We start from the raw sequence: 17,935 nt of genomic DNA, 5'->3' as shown, positions 1-17,935 counted from the left end.
CTAAAATAGTGTAGGCAGTGGCACCACAAGATTAGGCGGTGGCACTGCCTAGAACCCGAGAACTGAGCGGTGGCACCACTGGACTGAGAGGTGGCACCGCCCAGCACCCTAGAGATCCGGCGGTGGCACCGTCAACCTCGGAAACCCAAGAGAATTTAAATTTTGGAGCCCAAATTTGAATCCTCTTGGGGCCTATAAATACCCCTCAATTCTCAGTACAAGATACACCATTTGGAAAGTAATTGTTTAAGATAAGAGCCTTAGAAAAGTTTTAGCAAGTCTTGTTTTTCAAATTGCTTGAGTGTTCACCTCCTCCCATCTTGTTGAAAAGAATTATGAGAGTGTGAACCACTTGTAAAGGTTGTAAGAGGGGTATTAGTCCTTCCCCTACAAAGAGATTTGCTAGTCGAAGTTAGGAGCCTCTTCGAAGAAGGCTTCGCAAGTGGATGTAGGTCATTTTGACTGAACCATTTTAAAACTACTGTGTTATCTGGTTTGCATCCTACTCTTGCCATTTACATACTACAAACTTCTTTACTTAGTTATTACGCTTCTATACGCTTCTAAGTTATCAAGCTTCGAAAATCAGTTTTCATCGATATTGTTTTTTATCGTATGAAAGATTTTTCCAAAATCGAAGTTTTAATCCGCTGCACTAATTCACCCACCCCTCTTAGTGCCGCTCCGATCCTAACAATTGGTATTAGAGCCCGGTATTTCTGATTTCGGATTTATACGCAAGAGAAATGGCTCTTCATGGCTTTCAAGAGGGCATTTCAATTGTTCATCCAATTTTGTTTAACAGATTGGACTACACTTATTGGAAAACTCGAATAAGAGTTTTCTTGATTTCTATGAATTTAGATTTATGGAATATTGTTGAAAACGGTTTTCAACTTCCCTCTAAACCGATGAACGAATGGTTGAATTTGGAGAAGAAGTATTTTTCTTTAAACGCAAAGGCTATGAATGCCTTATTTTGTGCTTTGGAAAAAAATGAGTTCAATCGGATATCTATGTGCGAAACAGTTTTTGATATTTGACGAACACTTGAAATCACACACGAGGGAACTAGTAGAGTCAAAGACTCAAAAGTTAATATTTTATTACATGATTTTGAGCTTTTTCGAATACAACCAAGTGAGACTATAGGCGACATGTACACCCATTTCACGGATGTCGTCAATAATCTAAGAGTTCTTGGTAAATATTTTTCGAATTTTGATCTCGTAAGCAAGATCATAAGATCCATTCCAAAAAGGTCGGATCCCAAAATAACTGCAATACAAGAAATAAAAGATTTAAATATTTTTCCACTTGAAGAACTAATTAGTTCGTTGATGACATATGAAATGGTGCACAATACACATGATGAACAAAATCACCTTTCAAAGAACAGGAAGGATTTGGAACTCCTTACAAATTGATACCACTTGAGCGATGACTCAAGTGATGAGGACAATGATGAACTTGAACTTCTAACATTAAATCTTAATATGTTTATTAAATAAAAATCTAAAATAAACAATGAACTTGAATAGAGGAAGAGGACAAAGAAGAGGAAGGCAACCAAGAATGAATAAAAAACTTCCAAAGGTGAAACGGTGAATTGGGCTTTGACGAGCTTTGACTACAAGGTAAGTAACTCAACTCTCTTGAATTATTTTGAAATTACATAATACTTTTCATGGGTTATTTTTAATTTAGTTTAGGATTAATTTTCTTAAAAATTACATGAAAATAAAAAAAGTAGAAATCATGCTTATCATTCTAGTAATTTTGAAAATAATCATGAAAATTATATGTTTATGATAAACAAAATGATTTTGATTAAAATTGCCTTATGAAATATGATATCATGCCTAATAAATTTATTTTTTGAGGCTATGCATGATGATGATGAGTTTTGGGTAATTTATAGTTTATTGATTATTGATGATTTCCATAATGATCTTTTAGGTTTTATGGATTATCAATTTATACCATGATGAAAGTTGCTTTCGAAAATGATGCATGACTTTTGTATGCAAACTAAGCATCAAAAGATAGATTCACCTAAAAAGAAAAATGTATAACTATAACAAATAACAAATTATTTTGGTTGAAAATAGTTTATACTCAATGAAACCATCATTGATGAATATGCTTTATGTTTAATAGTTTCATTTGGCTTATATGCTCTATCATGATAAATATTTTGAAAATAAATGAAATCATGTTTGATTTGAAGTAATGCATAATGATAATGCTTAGTGATGCATTTTTTGATTTGACATAAAAGTGGCTTTAAAAAATGATGTACGTTTTGATTTGACATAAATGAAATAGGCATGCTTATAGGAAATAGTGAAGTGTCATGCTTGACAATTGTATACTTAATGATGCATAAAGTTGTAATGAAAATATTAATATTTTAATACTATGATTTGATGATTTTATGCATGACATTGTAAAGTTATATATAATGATGCATAATGATGAAATTGTGTAATAAAAATATTAAACATTTTGAAACTATGTTTTAGTGTCATGCATATTGATCATGCTTAGTAAATTTCAAAATTATGCATGATGAATCTTACGATTTATTGATTATTGATTTTTACCATAATGAAAGTACCTTATTGATCTTTGTTGTAATAAATCTTACTCTTTCGGTTTTAAACGTGATACATGTTTTTATTTGGCATAAATGAAACACAATCATTTGTTTTGAAACAATCGAAAAGAGGAAAACTACTTGAAAATTATTTTGCTCAATCTTATTGATTTTGATGAATCCATTTGTATCATCTTTGTGAATCTCTTGGATTTTGATAATGATTTTGATGATTTAAATTTGAATAAATTTTTATGAAAATCACGATCTTGATCTCTTAAAATTTATAACATGAAATCCTTTATGAATCAAGATTGTTTTCTATTTAAAATGAGATTTGTCGAAATGTTTCGTAGTCTTTTAGTATTCATGATCTTTATAATTATGTTTTGAAACTTTATGTAAACCAAGAATGTTCATCATGATTCTCTCTTTGAATATTTAAATAGGAGAATTTTCTAGATGAATCATGATTTTGATGATTGTATATTTGATGTGCATGAATTGAGATCTTGCTCTCCTACTATTCTTTTTACTATTCACCAAAAGGAAGACTAATTCTAATAAACCATGATATGCTATATGAATTTTATTAAATTCATGAAGTAATATCTCATCACTAATTTTTGTTTATATTCCTTCATGAGATGATATGAATGTATGAAACACTTATGATATTATTTTTTATACAATTCCATGTATTCGGGAAATGTTTATCTCATCACCCAATTAATTCCTATTGATACTCTTAATGTGATAAAGTGAAATTATGCATGAAATACAAATGGGGAGAAGTTTTGATCATGCATGGTAGGATATAATTTGACAAATTGATACCATCAAGATATGAAACATTTATGATTTGCAATGATGTATGCAATACTTGTGCCTTCTAATTATAATGTGATGTATTACATATGATGTAAATCATGATTTAAAATACTATGAGTTGTTGCTAAATTGATGTATTATAAATATTGATTTAATGTTTTGTATCATGAATACTCTAAATGATGAATGTTTGGTATCATGATCAAAATGTTGACAAATAATTAAAAATTTTAGTATCATGTATGATATCCTCATAATGTTGATCGATTTATTCAATATCGTGCATGAATAAATATAAGGTTTTTGAAAATGTGCATATTTTAATTTGAAAATATGATGATGCACAAATAAGATTGATACTTACTTTTGTCATAATTGATGTAAATGGTCTTCCCTTCTTTTTGACAATGACAAAATGGGAGATAGTTAGCTTGCACAAGTCAAGAAGATGCAAAAACTTGAGTGCTAGCTTACCTATCTTAAGTAGCAAAGATTGCTAACTTGCTTATTTCAAGAAACAAAAGTTGTCTTATTGAACATCACTATCTTGCCTATCTAAAGAAGCAAGACTTGCAACCTGCACATTACAATAGAAAGCAAGAATCGATAGCTTACACACTTCAACAAGAAAGCTATCTTGTATTTGCTTTCGAAATTTTTGCTAGCTTGTATGTTGCAAAACTTGCTCACTTTTTCAATCATTTTGCTAGCTTACACTTTGTAAAGGAAGTGAAAATAGCACTTCTCAAAAGAGAAGAAAGAACTTACTATCTTGAATATCACAAAAATTTGCTACCTTGCATGATGTAAAATTTGCTAAGATCACTATCTCGAAAAAAGCAAATGTGCTATCTTGCCTATCTCAAAATACAAAACATGCTAACTTGTTACGGAAGCAAAATTGCTAGGTCAAAAATTGCAAAGGAAGCTAAAATTTGCTAGTTTGCAACTTGAATATCATGAAAATTGCTAGCTTGTAGTCTACAGAGAAGTAATTAGTTGTTATCTCAAGAAAAGCAAACATGCTAAACTTACACATTTTTAATTGTTAGATTGCATGACGATAAAATTTTATACTATGTTTTTCATGCAATGTATAGAACTTTTTATCTCTAAACACATAAGAGTAGGAACTTCTCCTTTTTGTTGATGACAAAGGGGGAGAAGTATGATGACATAACAGGTTATGCAAAATTTTATGATGACATGTTGCTTGGATTTTTGAATACAAAAGTTTCTATCAATACGGCAATTTGATAGGGGGAGTTTGGTTAAACTCTGGGGAGCTAAGGTTAACTCCATTAGTCATCAATTAGTTGTCATCATAAAAAAGGGGGAGATTGTTGAATCTCAGATTTTGATGATGAAACTAATTGATTGTGTTTAGATGTTTAACTGCATTTTGAGTGATACAGGTATACTCAATCAGAATTAGATAGTTGACACTGGAGGAATTGACGTTGCGCCAGAGGAGATCACGTTAGGATATTAGACAACAGAAGGCTTCGGACATCGGCCATCGGGCCAAGGAGAGCGGAATTGCGCCAAGGATATCGGGGTTGTGGAGGTCAACCGTCGATTGGGCAACAAGCCGCAAAAGAGGACGATGTGTTGAAGAATCGGACGAAGCACCAACCAATGAAGTGCCGGGCAATAGAATGTCATTTCGCGTTGTAATAATTGTTTAGATCGGAGTAGAGTTTTAGTTTGTGTGTGCAAGAATAACTATGATAATGACAAAGACATAAAGCGAAACAAAGTGTCGGAGTCAAGCGCGAAGGATTCATTGGGAGTTCGAGAGTTCGACGGAAGTCCGAAGGTTCGTCGGGAATGCTGCCGGAACTAGCCAAGAATGAGTAGGGAGCTTGTCGAAGGGTTTTTCGGAAGCTCGTCGGAAGGTTCGTGGGAAGTTCGTGGAGCTCGCCGAGAAAGATTGGAGCATGCCAAAGAAGCTTGTTGGAACTCACCAAAATCAAATCATGAAGTCTAAGTGCTTACGGGGAGTCCGTAGAATGGTTTCCGAGAGTTTATCGGAAGACCGCCGGAAGTTTAGCGGAAGCTCGCCGGAAGAAGTCTTGACTTACGAACTTTGTAATAGCTTAGGAAATGTCTTTAAATTCGTAGTTAACATATTAATTAGGGTTAGGATTTGGTGTTAATCCTATAACCTAAGTAGGGGCCAATTGGGCTCGAGTTCGGACTAGTTTGGGCTAAGTTTAGAGCCCAACCAGTGAGCTGAAATAGTGTAGGCGGTGGCATCGCCTAGAACCCGAGAACTGAGCAGTGGCACCACTGGACTGAGCGGTGGCACCGCCCAACACCCCAGAGATTCAGCGGTGGCACTGCCAGTCTCGGAAACCCAAGAGAATTCAAATTTTGGAGCCCAAATTTGAATCCTTTTGGGGCCTATAAATACCCCTCAATTCTCAGGAGAGGATACACCTTTTGGACAACAATAGTTTGAGATAAGAGCCTTATATAAGTCTTAGCAAGTCTTATTTTTCAAATTGCTTGAGTGTTCACCTCCTCCCATCTTGTTGGAAAGAATTGTGAGAGTGTGAACCACTTGTAAAGGTTGTAAGAGGGGTATTAGTCCTTCCCCTACAAAGAGATTTGCTAGTGGAAGTTGAGAGCCTCTTCGAAGAAGGCTTCGCAAGTGGATGTAGGTCATTTTGACTGAACCACTTTAAAACTGCTATGTTATTTGGTTTGCATCCTACTCTTGCCATTTACATACAGCAAACTTCTTTACTTAGTTACTACGCTTCCATACGCTTCTAAGTTTTCAAACTTCGAAAATCAGTTTTCATTGATATTGTTTTTTATCGTACGAAATATTTTTCCAAAATCGAAGTTTTAATCCGCTGCACTAATTCACCCCCCCTCCCCCTAGTGCTGCTCCAATCGTAACAATTGGTATCAGAGCCTAGTATTTCTCATTTCAGATTTATACCCGAGAGAAATGACTCTTCATGGCTTTCAAGAGGGCTTTTCGATTATTCGTCCACTGTTTTTTAACATATTGGACTACACATATTAGAAAACTCGAATGAGAGTTTTCTTGATTTCTATGAATTTGGATTTATGGAATATTATTGAAAACGGTTTTCAACTTCCCTCTAAATCGATGAACGAATGGTTGGATTTCGAGAAGAAGTATTTTTCTTTAAACGCAAAGGCTATGAATGCCTTATTTTGTGCTTTAGATAAAAATGAGTTCAATCGGATTTCTATGTGCGAAACGGCTTTTGATAATTGGTGAACACTTGAAATCACACACGAGGGAACTAGTAGAGTCAAAGACTCAAAAGTTAATATTTTATTGCATGATTTTGAGCTTTTTCGAATGCAACCAAGCGAGACTATAGGCGACATATACACCCATTTCACGGATGTCATCAATATTCTAAGAGTTCTTGGTAAATCTTTTTTGAATTTTGATCTCGTAAGCAAGATCTTAAGATCCCTTCCAAAAAGGTGGGATCCTAAAATAACTGCAATACAAGAAATAAAAGATTTAAATATTTTTCCACTTGAAGAACTAATTGGTTCATTGATGATATATGAAATGGTGCACAATACACATGATGAACATGATGAACAAAATCACCTTCCAAAGAACAAGAAGGATTTGGAACTCCGGACAAATGAATACCACTTGAGCGATGACTCAAGTGATGAGGACAATGATGAACTTGAACTTCTAACACTAAATCTTAATAAGTTTATTAAATAAAAATCTAAAATAAACTATGAACTTGAACGAAGGAAGAGGTCAAAGACGAGGAAGGTAACCAAGGATGAATAAAAAACTTTCAAAGGTGAAACGGCGAATTGGGCTTTGACGAGCTTCGACTACAAGGTAAGTAACTCAACTCTCTTGAATTATTCTGAAATTACATAATACTTTTCATGAGTTATTTTTAATTTAGTTTAGGATTAATTTTCTTAAAAATTAAATGAAAATAAAAAAATAGAAATCATGCTTATCATTCTAGTAATATTGATAATAATCATGAAAATTGTATGTTTATGATAAACAAAATGATTTTGATTAAAAATGCCTTATGAAATATGATATCATGCCGAATAAATTTATTTTTTGAGGCTATGCATGATGATGATGAGTTTAGGGTAATTTATAGTTTATTGATTATTGATGATTTCCATAATGATCTTTTACGTTTTATGGATTATCAATTTATACCATGATGAAAGTTGCTTTCGAAAAAGATGCAAGATTTTTGTATGCAAACTAAGCATGAAATGATAGATTCACCTAAAAAGAAAAATGTATAACTACAACAAATAAAAAATGATTTTGGTTGAAAATACTTTCTACTCAATGAAACCATCATTGATGAATATGCTTTATGTTTAATAGTTTCTTTGGCTTATATGCTTTATCATGATAAATCTTTTGAAAATAAATGAAATCATGTTTGATTTGAAGTAATGCATAATGATAATGCTTAGTGATGCATTTTTTGATTTGACATAAAAGTGGCTTTAAAAAATGATGTACGTTTTGATTTGACATAAATGAAATAGGCATGCTTATAGGAAATAGTGAAGTGTCATGCTTGACAATTGTATACTTAATGATGCATAAAGTTGTAATGAAAATATTAATATTTTAATACTATGATTTGATGATTTTATGCATGACATTGTAAAGTTATATATAATGATGCATAATGATGAAATTGTGTAATAAAAATATTAAACATTTTGAAACTATGTTTTAGTGTCATGCATATTGATCATGCTTAATAAATTTCAAAATTATGCATGATGAATCTTTCGATTTATAGATTATTGATTTTTACCATAATGAAAATACCTTATTAATCTTCATTGTAATAAATCTTACTCTTTCGGTTTTAAACATGATACATATTTTTAATTGGCATAAATGAAACAAAATCATATGTTTTGAAACAATCGAAAAGAAGAAACATTCTTGAAAATTATTTTGCTCAATCTTATTGATTTTGATGAATCTATTTGTATCATCTTAGTGAATATCTAGGCTTTTGATTATAATTTTAATGATTTAAATTTGAATAAATTTTTATCAAAATCACGATCTTGATCTCTTAAAATTTATAACATGAAATCCTTTATGAATCAAGATTGTTTTCTATTTAAAATGAGATTTGTCGAAATGTTTCATAGTCTTTTAGTATTCATGATCTTGATAATTATGTTTTGAAACTTTATGTACACAAAGAATGTTCATCATGATTCTCTCTTTAAATATTTAAATAGGAGAATTTTCTAGATGAATCATGATTTTGATGATTGCATATTTGATGTGTATGAATTCAGATCTTGCTCTCCTACTATTCTTTTTGCTATTCACCAAAAGGAAGACTAATTCTAATAAACCATGATATGCTATATGAATTTTATTGTATTCATGAAGTAATATCTCATCACTAGTTTTTGTTTATATTCCTTCATGTGATGATATGAATGTATGAAACACTTATGATATGATTTTTTATATAATTCCATGTATTCGTGAAATATTTATCTCATCAGCCAATTAATTCCTCTTGATACTCTTAATGTGATGAAGTGAAATTATGCTTGAAATACCAATGGGGAGAAGTTTTGATCATGCATGGTTGGATATAATTTGACAAATTGATACCATCATGATATGAAACATTTATGATTTGCAATGATGTATGCAATACTTGTGTCTTCTAATTATGATGCGATGTATTACATATGATGTAAATCATGATTTAAAATACTATGAGTTGTTGTTAAATGATGTATTATAAATATTGATTTAATGTTTTGTATCATGAATACTCTAAATGATGAATGTTTGGTATCATGATCAAAATGCTGACAAATAGTTAAAAATTTTAGTATCATGTATGATATCCTCATAATGTTGATCGATTTATTCAATATCGTGCATGAATGAATATAAGGTTTTTGAAAATGTGCATATTCTAATTTGAAAATATGATGATGCACAAATAAGATTGATACTTACTTTTGTCATAATTGATGTAAAGGGTCTTCCCTTCTTTTTGACAATGACAAAGCGGGAGATAGCTAGCTTGCACAAGTCAAGAAGATGCAAAAACTTGATTGCTAGCTTGCCTATCTTAAGTAGCAAAGATTGCTAACTTGCTTATTTCAATAAGCAAATGTTGTCTTCTTGAACATCACTATCTTGCCTATCTCAAGAAGCAAGACTTGCAACCTGCACATTACAATAGGAAGCAAGAATCGATAGCTTACACACTTCAACAAGAAAGCTTTCTTGTATTTGCTTTTGAAATTTTTGCTAGCTTGTATGTTGCAAAACTTTCTCACTTTTTCAAACACTTTGCTAGCTTGCACTTTGTAAAGGAAGCGAAAATAGCACTTCTCAAAAGATAATAAAGAACTTACTATCTTGAACATCACAAAAATTTGCTACCTTGCAAGATGTAAAATTTGCTAAGATCACTATCTCAAAAGAGTTGCTATCTCAAAAAAAACAAATGTGCTATCTCGCCTATCTCAAAATAAAAAACATGCTAACTTGTTACGGAAGCAAAATTGCTAGCTCAAACATTGCAAAGGAAGCAAAAATTTGCTAGTTTGCAACTTGCATATCATGAAAATTACTAGCTTATATTCTAAAGAGAAGCAATTAGTTGTTATCTCAAGAAAAGCAAACATGCTAAACTTACACATCTTTTATTGCTAGATTGCATGATGATAAAATTTGATACTATGTTTTTAATGCAATGTATGAAACTTTTTATCTCTAAACACATAAGAGTAGGAACTTCTCCTTTTTGTTGATGACAAAGGGGGAGAAGTATGATGACATGACATGTTATACATAAGTTTATGATGACATGTTGCTTGGATTTTTGAATCCAAGAGTTTCTATCAATACGGCATATTGATAGGGGGAGTTTGGTTAAACTCCGGGGAGTTAAGGTTAACTCCATTAGTCATCAATTAGTTGTGATCATAAAAAAGGGGGAGATTGTTGAATCTCAGATTTTAATGATGAAACTAATTGATTGTGTTTAGATGTTTAACTACATTTTGAGTGATACAGGTCTACTCGATCTGAATTATATAATTGACACAGGAGGAATTGACGTTGCGCTGGAGGAGATCACGTTAGGATATTGGATGTCAGAAGGCTTTGGACGTCGGGTATCAAGCCAAGGAGAGCGGAATTGCGCCAAGGATATCGGGGTTGTAGAGGTCAACCGCCAATTGGACAACAAGCCGCAAGAGAGGACGATGCGCTGAAGAATTGGATGAAGCGCCAACCAATGACGTGCCGGGCAACAGAATGTCATTTCATGTTTTAATAATTGTCTAGATCAGAGTAGAGGTTTAGTTTGTGTGTGCAGGAATAACTACAATAATGACAAAGACATAAAGCAAAACAAAGTGTAAGAGTCAAGCGTGAAGGATTCGTTGGGAGTTCGAGAGTTCGACGAAAGTCCGAAGGTTCGTTAGGAATGCTGCCGGAACTAGCCGGGAACGAGAAGGGAGCTTGCCGAAGGGATTTTCGGAAGGTCACTGGAAGGTTCGTGGAGCTCACCGAGAAAGATCGGAGCTTGCCGAAGAAGCTTGTTGGAACTCACCAAGATCAAATCGTGAAGTCTAGGAGCTTGCCGGGAGTCCGCAGAATGGTTTCCGAGAGTTTATCGGAAGACCGCTGGAAGTTCGTCGGAAGCTTGCTGGAAGAAGTCTTGACTTACAGACTTTGTAATAGCTTAGGAAATGTCTTTAAATTCGTAGTTAGCATGTTAATTAGGGTTAAGATTAGGTGTTAATACTATAACAAAAGTATGGGCCAATTGGGCCCGAGTTCGGACTAGTTTGGGCCAAGTTTGAAGCCCAACCAGTGAGCTAAAATAGTGTAGGCAGTGGCACCACCAGATTAGGCGGTGGCACCGCCTAGAACCTGAGAACTGAGCGGTGGCATCACTGGACTGAGCGGTGGCACTGCCTAGCACCCGAGAGATCCGGCGGTGGCACTGCCAGCCTTGGAAACCCAAGAGAATTTAAATTTTGGAGCCCAAAATTGAATCCTTTTGGGGCCTATAAATACCCCTCAATTCTCAGCAAAGAATACACCTTTTGGAAAGTAATTGTTTGAGATAAGAGTCTTAGAAAAGTCTTAGCAAGTCTTATTTTTCAAATTTGCTTGAGTGTTCACCTCCTCCTATCTTGTTGAAAAGAATTGTGAGAGTGTGAACCACTTGTAAAGGTTGTAGGAGGGGTATTAGTCCTTCCCCTACAAAGAGATTTGCTAGTGGAAGTTGGGAGCCTCTTTGAAGAAGGCTTCGCAAGTGGATGTAGGTCATTTTGACCGAACCACTTTAAAACTGCTATGTTATCTGGTTTGCATCCTACTCTTGCCATTTACATACTGCAAACTTTTTTACTTAGTCACCACGCTTCCATACGCTTCTAAGTTATCAAGCTTCGAAAATCAGTTTCCATTGATATTATTTTTTATCGTACGAAAGTTTTTTCCAAAATCGAAGTTATAATCCGCTGCACTAATTCACCCCCCCCTCTTAGTGCCGCTCCGATCTTAACATGGTCAACGTGTCAGCAGAAGGCTTCATGGTTGAGTTCGGGCATCGAGCCAAGAATATCGAACATTGCGCCAAGGAGATTGGATGTTGCAAAAAGGTAATATGTCAATTGGGCAATACGTCGAAAGTGAGGACGATGCACTGAAGGGTCGGACGAAGCGCTGAATGAACCAATGACATGCCGGACAACTTAGTATTCTTGCTTGTAATAATTTGTCTAGCTCAAAGTAGTTTTAGTTATTATTAGGTTGGTTTATAATGTAATTAGGCTAGCTCAATTAGGGGCCAGTTGGGCCCAAATTGTTGCTATTTTAGGCCAAGTGAAAGGTTCATTCAGTGACCCAAAAGTTGGGTTAGGCGGTGGCATTGCTAGTCTAAGTAGTGGCACCATTAGTCCATGCGGTGGCACCACTAAAGGCTCAATCTCTAAGACAGTCTCTGAGACTATGTCAGGTGGTAGTCCTACCAGACTGGGTGGTGGTATCACTAGTCTGCGCGGTGGTACTGCCTAGTGTAAGTGTTGTAGGCGGTAGTACTGCCTAGCATAGGCGGTGGTACTACCAGTACCCCGAAAACTGAGGATGAGATACTTTTAAGCTCTAAGTTTGAATCCTTTTAGGGCCTATAAAAATTCCTCTCATCCCTGCTCAGATTACACAAGAACTAAGAACAAAAAGAAAGAAAAATGCTATTGTAATCTTATGAGAACTCCTCTCAAGCTCTGACTATTGGTGACATTTAAGAGAGAATGTAGTAGGGGTGTAAAGGCTATCTCCTGAACCTATCAAAAGGTGAATAGAGTTGTAAGGGTAGTTGGTCTTTGCCCATTGAAAGAAGACCATTATTGGATGCTGGTTGCCTTGACAAAAGAGGAATCGGGAGTGGATGTAGGTCACGATGACTGAACCACTATAAAACTCAGTTTGCATTTACTTTAAGCTCTTTACTTTCATCGTAAACTACTTTATTTACTTATTCACTATGCTTCTGTACGCTTTCAAGTTAACATCTTTCTGATACAGTTTTTTATCAAATGAAAATGTTTCAAAACTGATGTTTTTATTGCTGCACCAATTCACCCCCACCCCGTCTTAATGCCAACTCGATACAAGCAATTGGTTTCAAAGCCACATTTTTTTTCTCATTTGGTTTAACAACCAACAGAAATAGCTCTTTTTGACTTTCAAGAGGGTCACTCTATCATTCGTCCTCCTATGTTCAATGGCAATGGGACGGACTACACTTACTAGAAAACTCGAATAAGACGGACTACACTTACTAGAAAATTTGAATGAGAGTTTTCGTGCTTTCATTGAACCTCGATTTATGGAATGTCATTGAAAATGAATTTCAAAAGTCTTATCTTCCAATGAACGATTGGAATGATTTGAAGAAGAAGACTTTCTCTTTGAATGCCAAAGCTATGAATGCTTTGGTTTGTGTTTTGGATAAAAATGAATTCAATCGAGTTTCTATTTGCGAAATGGCTTATGAGATTTTGCACAATCTTGAAATTACACACGAAGGCACTAGTGGAGTTAAAGATTCGAAAATTAATCTTATGATGCATGATTTTGAATTGTTTTGTATGAAGCCAAATGAAACTATTGTTGACATATATATCCGTTTTATAGATGTCATCAATAATTTAAAATCTTTTGATAAATATTTTTTAAATCTTGAACTTGTGAATAAAGTATTATGTTCTCTTCCTAAAAACTAGGATTCAAAAATAACAGCAATACAAGAGGTTAAAGACTTAAATAAGTTTTCAATTGAAGAACTTATCGGATTTTTAATGACTTATGAAATGACTTATGTGGCACATGATAAACTTGAAAACCACCTTCCAAAGAACAGGAAGGATTTTGTACTTAAAACAAAAGACAACCACTCGAGCGAAAGCTCAAGTGATGATTTCATAGAACTCTTCACAAGTAAATTTATAAAATTTATAAAACATGAAACTAAGAATAAAAATGAACTTAAAAAAATAAAATTGCCAAAGAATAAGAAAGCACGCAAAGTGACTTTGGACGAAACGAGTGCATCCGAAGATGAGAAGCAAATCGATGAAGACGAAGTGGTGAACTTTGCTTTGATGACTCTCGACAATGAGGTAAATAACTCAAACGAAACTCATTTACTTTATTATAAAATTACATGATGCTTTTAATGAGTTATTTTTAAACTAGTTTGTAAAAAAATAAAAAATAAAAAAATCATCAGGCTTCTTTTTTAGTGCTTTTAAAAAAATTAAAAATTTGGGCATGATAATTACATGTTAACTCCTAGCACTAAGTATGAAGAATTAGATTCACTTAAAAAGAAAAATACATTACTACAATAAATGAAATGATTTTGATTGAAAATGTCTTATGTTTTAATGAAGTTACGATGATTTGAAATTATATGTTTTGGAATTATGTGTTGCACTTTTTGATCTTGATGATTTTTGTGATAAATCTTACTCTTTCATTTTTTAATGTTAATGCATGTTTTGTTTGGGATAAAAAAAGAAAGGACATACTTGTATGAAATTAATCACATGAATTGAAACATCTAAAAAGGGAATGCTTTTTAAAATTTTCTCTATCTTATCGATTTTTTAATAAGAAAATGATAAATATATTTATGTTATTTTAAATCTCTTGAAAGTGATTTTGATGATTTGACAATTTGAATTTGGATGAGTTTCATCTAATCATGATTTTTATCTTGATCTCTTGATATTTATAACTTGAGATTTATTCTACATGAATCAAGATCTTTTATCCTATATGTTTCTTTTTGCTATCTACTATCCAAATGAATCATGATTGGTATGATTGCTATGTTTCTTCTTCTTGTTTACTAAAGAGGAGTATTATCTAAATGAATAATAATTTTTCTCTTGATTCCTCGAAATTATAACTTATTATATATTTTTTTATATGAATCATGGTCTTGACAACTTGAGATTTTTTATATTTTGTTCTCCTACGATTGTTTTTGCTGTTCACTAAAGAGGAGACTTATCCTAATAAACCACCACTTAACATCTTGATAATTTAAGACTTGAGTTTTGTTATGTGCAAATTATTTATATTTATGGTTGTATACCTTATATGATGCTAAGAGCATTGATGTTAGAAGGAAATAAATTGCACCATTGTTATATTCCCCTCTTCTTCTTTTTTACAATGACTAAGGGGAGTAAGAAAATTACTAACTTGAATGTTAAATCTCCCAAATGCATAAACTCTTCTTATATTTTTTTTGGATAATGTATTGATTTTTTGATTTTTATAACTTAAGTTTCTTTTTAAATCAAGATCACTTTCTATTTACAAAAGGAGAAATTTATCAAAAATGATACATTGTCTTTTGGTATTAATGACTTGATCTTGTATTTTTTATGATTGAAATATTGATGCAAATTTATCCTTGTTATTTATCTTTATCATGATGTGAAAATTGATGTAAAGGGAAAAGAATTACAAAATTATATTCTTCCCTTCTTTTTGACAATGACAAAGGGGGAGATAAAATTACTAGCTTGAATGTTCTAAAATATTATAAAATTTACTAGCTTGAATGTTCTAAAATATTATAAAATTTACTAGCTTGTATATTTGAAAATGATATAAAAATTACTAAATTTGCTAGCCTGCACATTGCAAAAAGAAGTAAAACTTGCTAGCTTGCTCATCTCAAAAGAGAAGCAAAGTTTGCTAACGTGCACATTTCAAGAAGATGCAAAAACATACTATCTTGCACCTCTCAAAAGAGAAGAAAGAACTCACTAACTTGCATATTCTAAAGTGATGAAAAATTTGCTAAATAGTTAAGCTTTCATATCTCTAAAACTTGATAGTTGAACTTCTCCTTTTTGTCGATGACAAAGGGGGGGGAAGATATGATGATATGATGATCATACATAGTAAGATGTAATAAATACACCTTGATATTTTGATACTATGATGATTTGAGATATTTATGATGATGCATGCAAAAGTTATTATAATGATGCATATAATACAATGATATGCATATAATGTGTTGCATATGATCATGATTATAATTGCTTTGACTTGAATTCAAGATTTATCAATATGACATATTGATAGGGGGAGTTTAGTTAAACTCCATCATCAATTGGTGGTCATCATAAAATGGGGGGAGATTGTTGAATCTCGGATTTTGATGATTAAACCAATTGATAATGTTATGATCTAATCTGTGTTTTGAGTGACACGAGACTAGCTTCGATTAGGAGAGGCAAATTGATTAAAGCAAAAGGAATAAGAAGTTGGTTCAGAATTGAACATGTCAAAAGATTGGCCATCACACCGAAGGAATGGTCAACGTGTCGGTAGATGGCTTCGTGCCATGAGTTCGAGCATCGGGCCAAAAAGATCAGATATTGCGCCAAGGAGATTGGATATTACGAGAAGACAAAATGCTGATTAGGCAATACACCGAAGGAGATGACGATGCGCTGAATGGTCGGACGAAGTGTCAGATAAACCAATGATATGCCACCGCTAGGGGTCAATTGGCCCCGAATTGGGGTTGTTTTGGGCCAAGAGAAAGGCCCATTCAATGACCAAAAAGTTGGGTCAGGCAATGGCACCACCAGGGGCTCAGTCTCCAAGATACAGTCTCCGAGACTGTGTCAAGCGATAGTCCCACCAGACTAGGCGATGGTACCGCCAGACCTAGTGTCAGGCAGTGGTACTGCCAGACCTAGTGTCAAGCGGTGGTACCGCCTAGACACAGTCTCCCAAACTGTGTCAAGTGGTAGTACCACCCAATGTTAGTGTTGCATGTGGTAGTATCGCCTAGCATAGGCGATGGTACCACTAGTACCCCAAAAACCTAGGATGAGACACTTTTAGGCTCTAAGTTTGAATCTATTTAGGGCCTATAAAAACCCCTCTCATCCCTGCTCAGATTACACAAGAACTGAGAGCAAAAAGAAAGAAAAATACTATTATAATCTTGTGAGAACTCCTCTCAAGCTCTAAGTGTTAGGGAAGTTTAAGAGAGGAGATAGTGGGGGTGTAAAGGTTCTCTCCTGAACTTGTCAAAAGGATAATATAGTTGTAAGGGTAGTTGGTCTTCACTTATTGAAGGAAGACCATTAGTAGATATCGATAGGCTCGATAGAAGATCCTACCATATTGAGTACTGAATCTCCATCCAACTACCCAAGCCTCTTAAATTAGTGGTTCTCTATCCAATAATCTCTTATTAGCTTTTATTGGATCTCATCCATAGGATCCAATAATTCAGGGGCTTATTAGATATCCAATAAGATATGAGCTCTAACGGATATCTCATATTCGAACGCTACTTATCGGAACGCCTACCATATGTATATGACCCTCTAAGTCCAATATCGAGCTAGATGTAAGTCATACCTATTAGAACTCCTTCTGGCTCAGTGAATTATTATCTCCATAATAATTCACTCGACTCATCGACTGCGAATGTACTAGGCCTCTATGTCACGGTCCCTAAACGATATAGGGAAATCTAATCCTTTGGACCTATCTATCCTCAATTACCATATATCTATAGTCCCTCATCCATATAATATCCCAAAGACCATATACTGGGTATGGTGTTGTCAAGCTCATAGAGTTTCTGCACGAGTCTCACTATTATCATATTCTTTCGGAGAACTCTTTCTCTCTCAATCTGAATTGTTAGGATCGAGTTGGCACTAAGAGGGGAGGGGGTGAATTAGTGCAGTGGATAAAAATGTCAGTTTTGAACATCTTTTCATTCAATGAAAACTGATATCGGAATGCTTAATTTGAAAGCATGCAGAAGCGTAGTGAAAGTAAGAATTCCATTTGCAATAAATGTAAATAGCAGGAAATAAATGCAAACCAGATTTTTATAGTAGTTTGGTCGTCATGACCTACAT

The sequence above is a fragment of the Musa acuminata genome, chromosome BXJ3-9 (genome assembly GCF_036884655.1).
Source record: "Musa acuminata AAA Group cultivar baxijiao chromosome BXJ3-9, Cavendish_Baxijiao_AAA, whole genome shotgun sequence".
Classification (NCBI taxonomy): domain Eukaryota; kingdom Viridiplantae; phylum Streptophyta; class Magnoliopsida; order Zingiberales; family Musaceae; genus Musa; species Musa acuminata.
The sequence above is the reverse complement of the archived record's forward strand: the minus strand, read 5'-3'. Positions refer to the sequence as shown.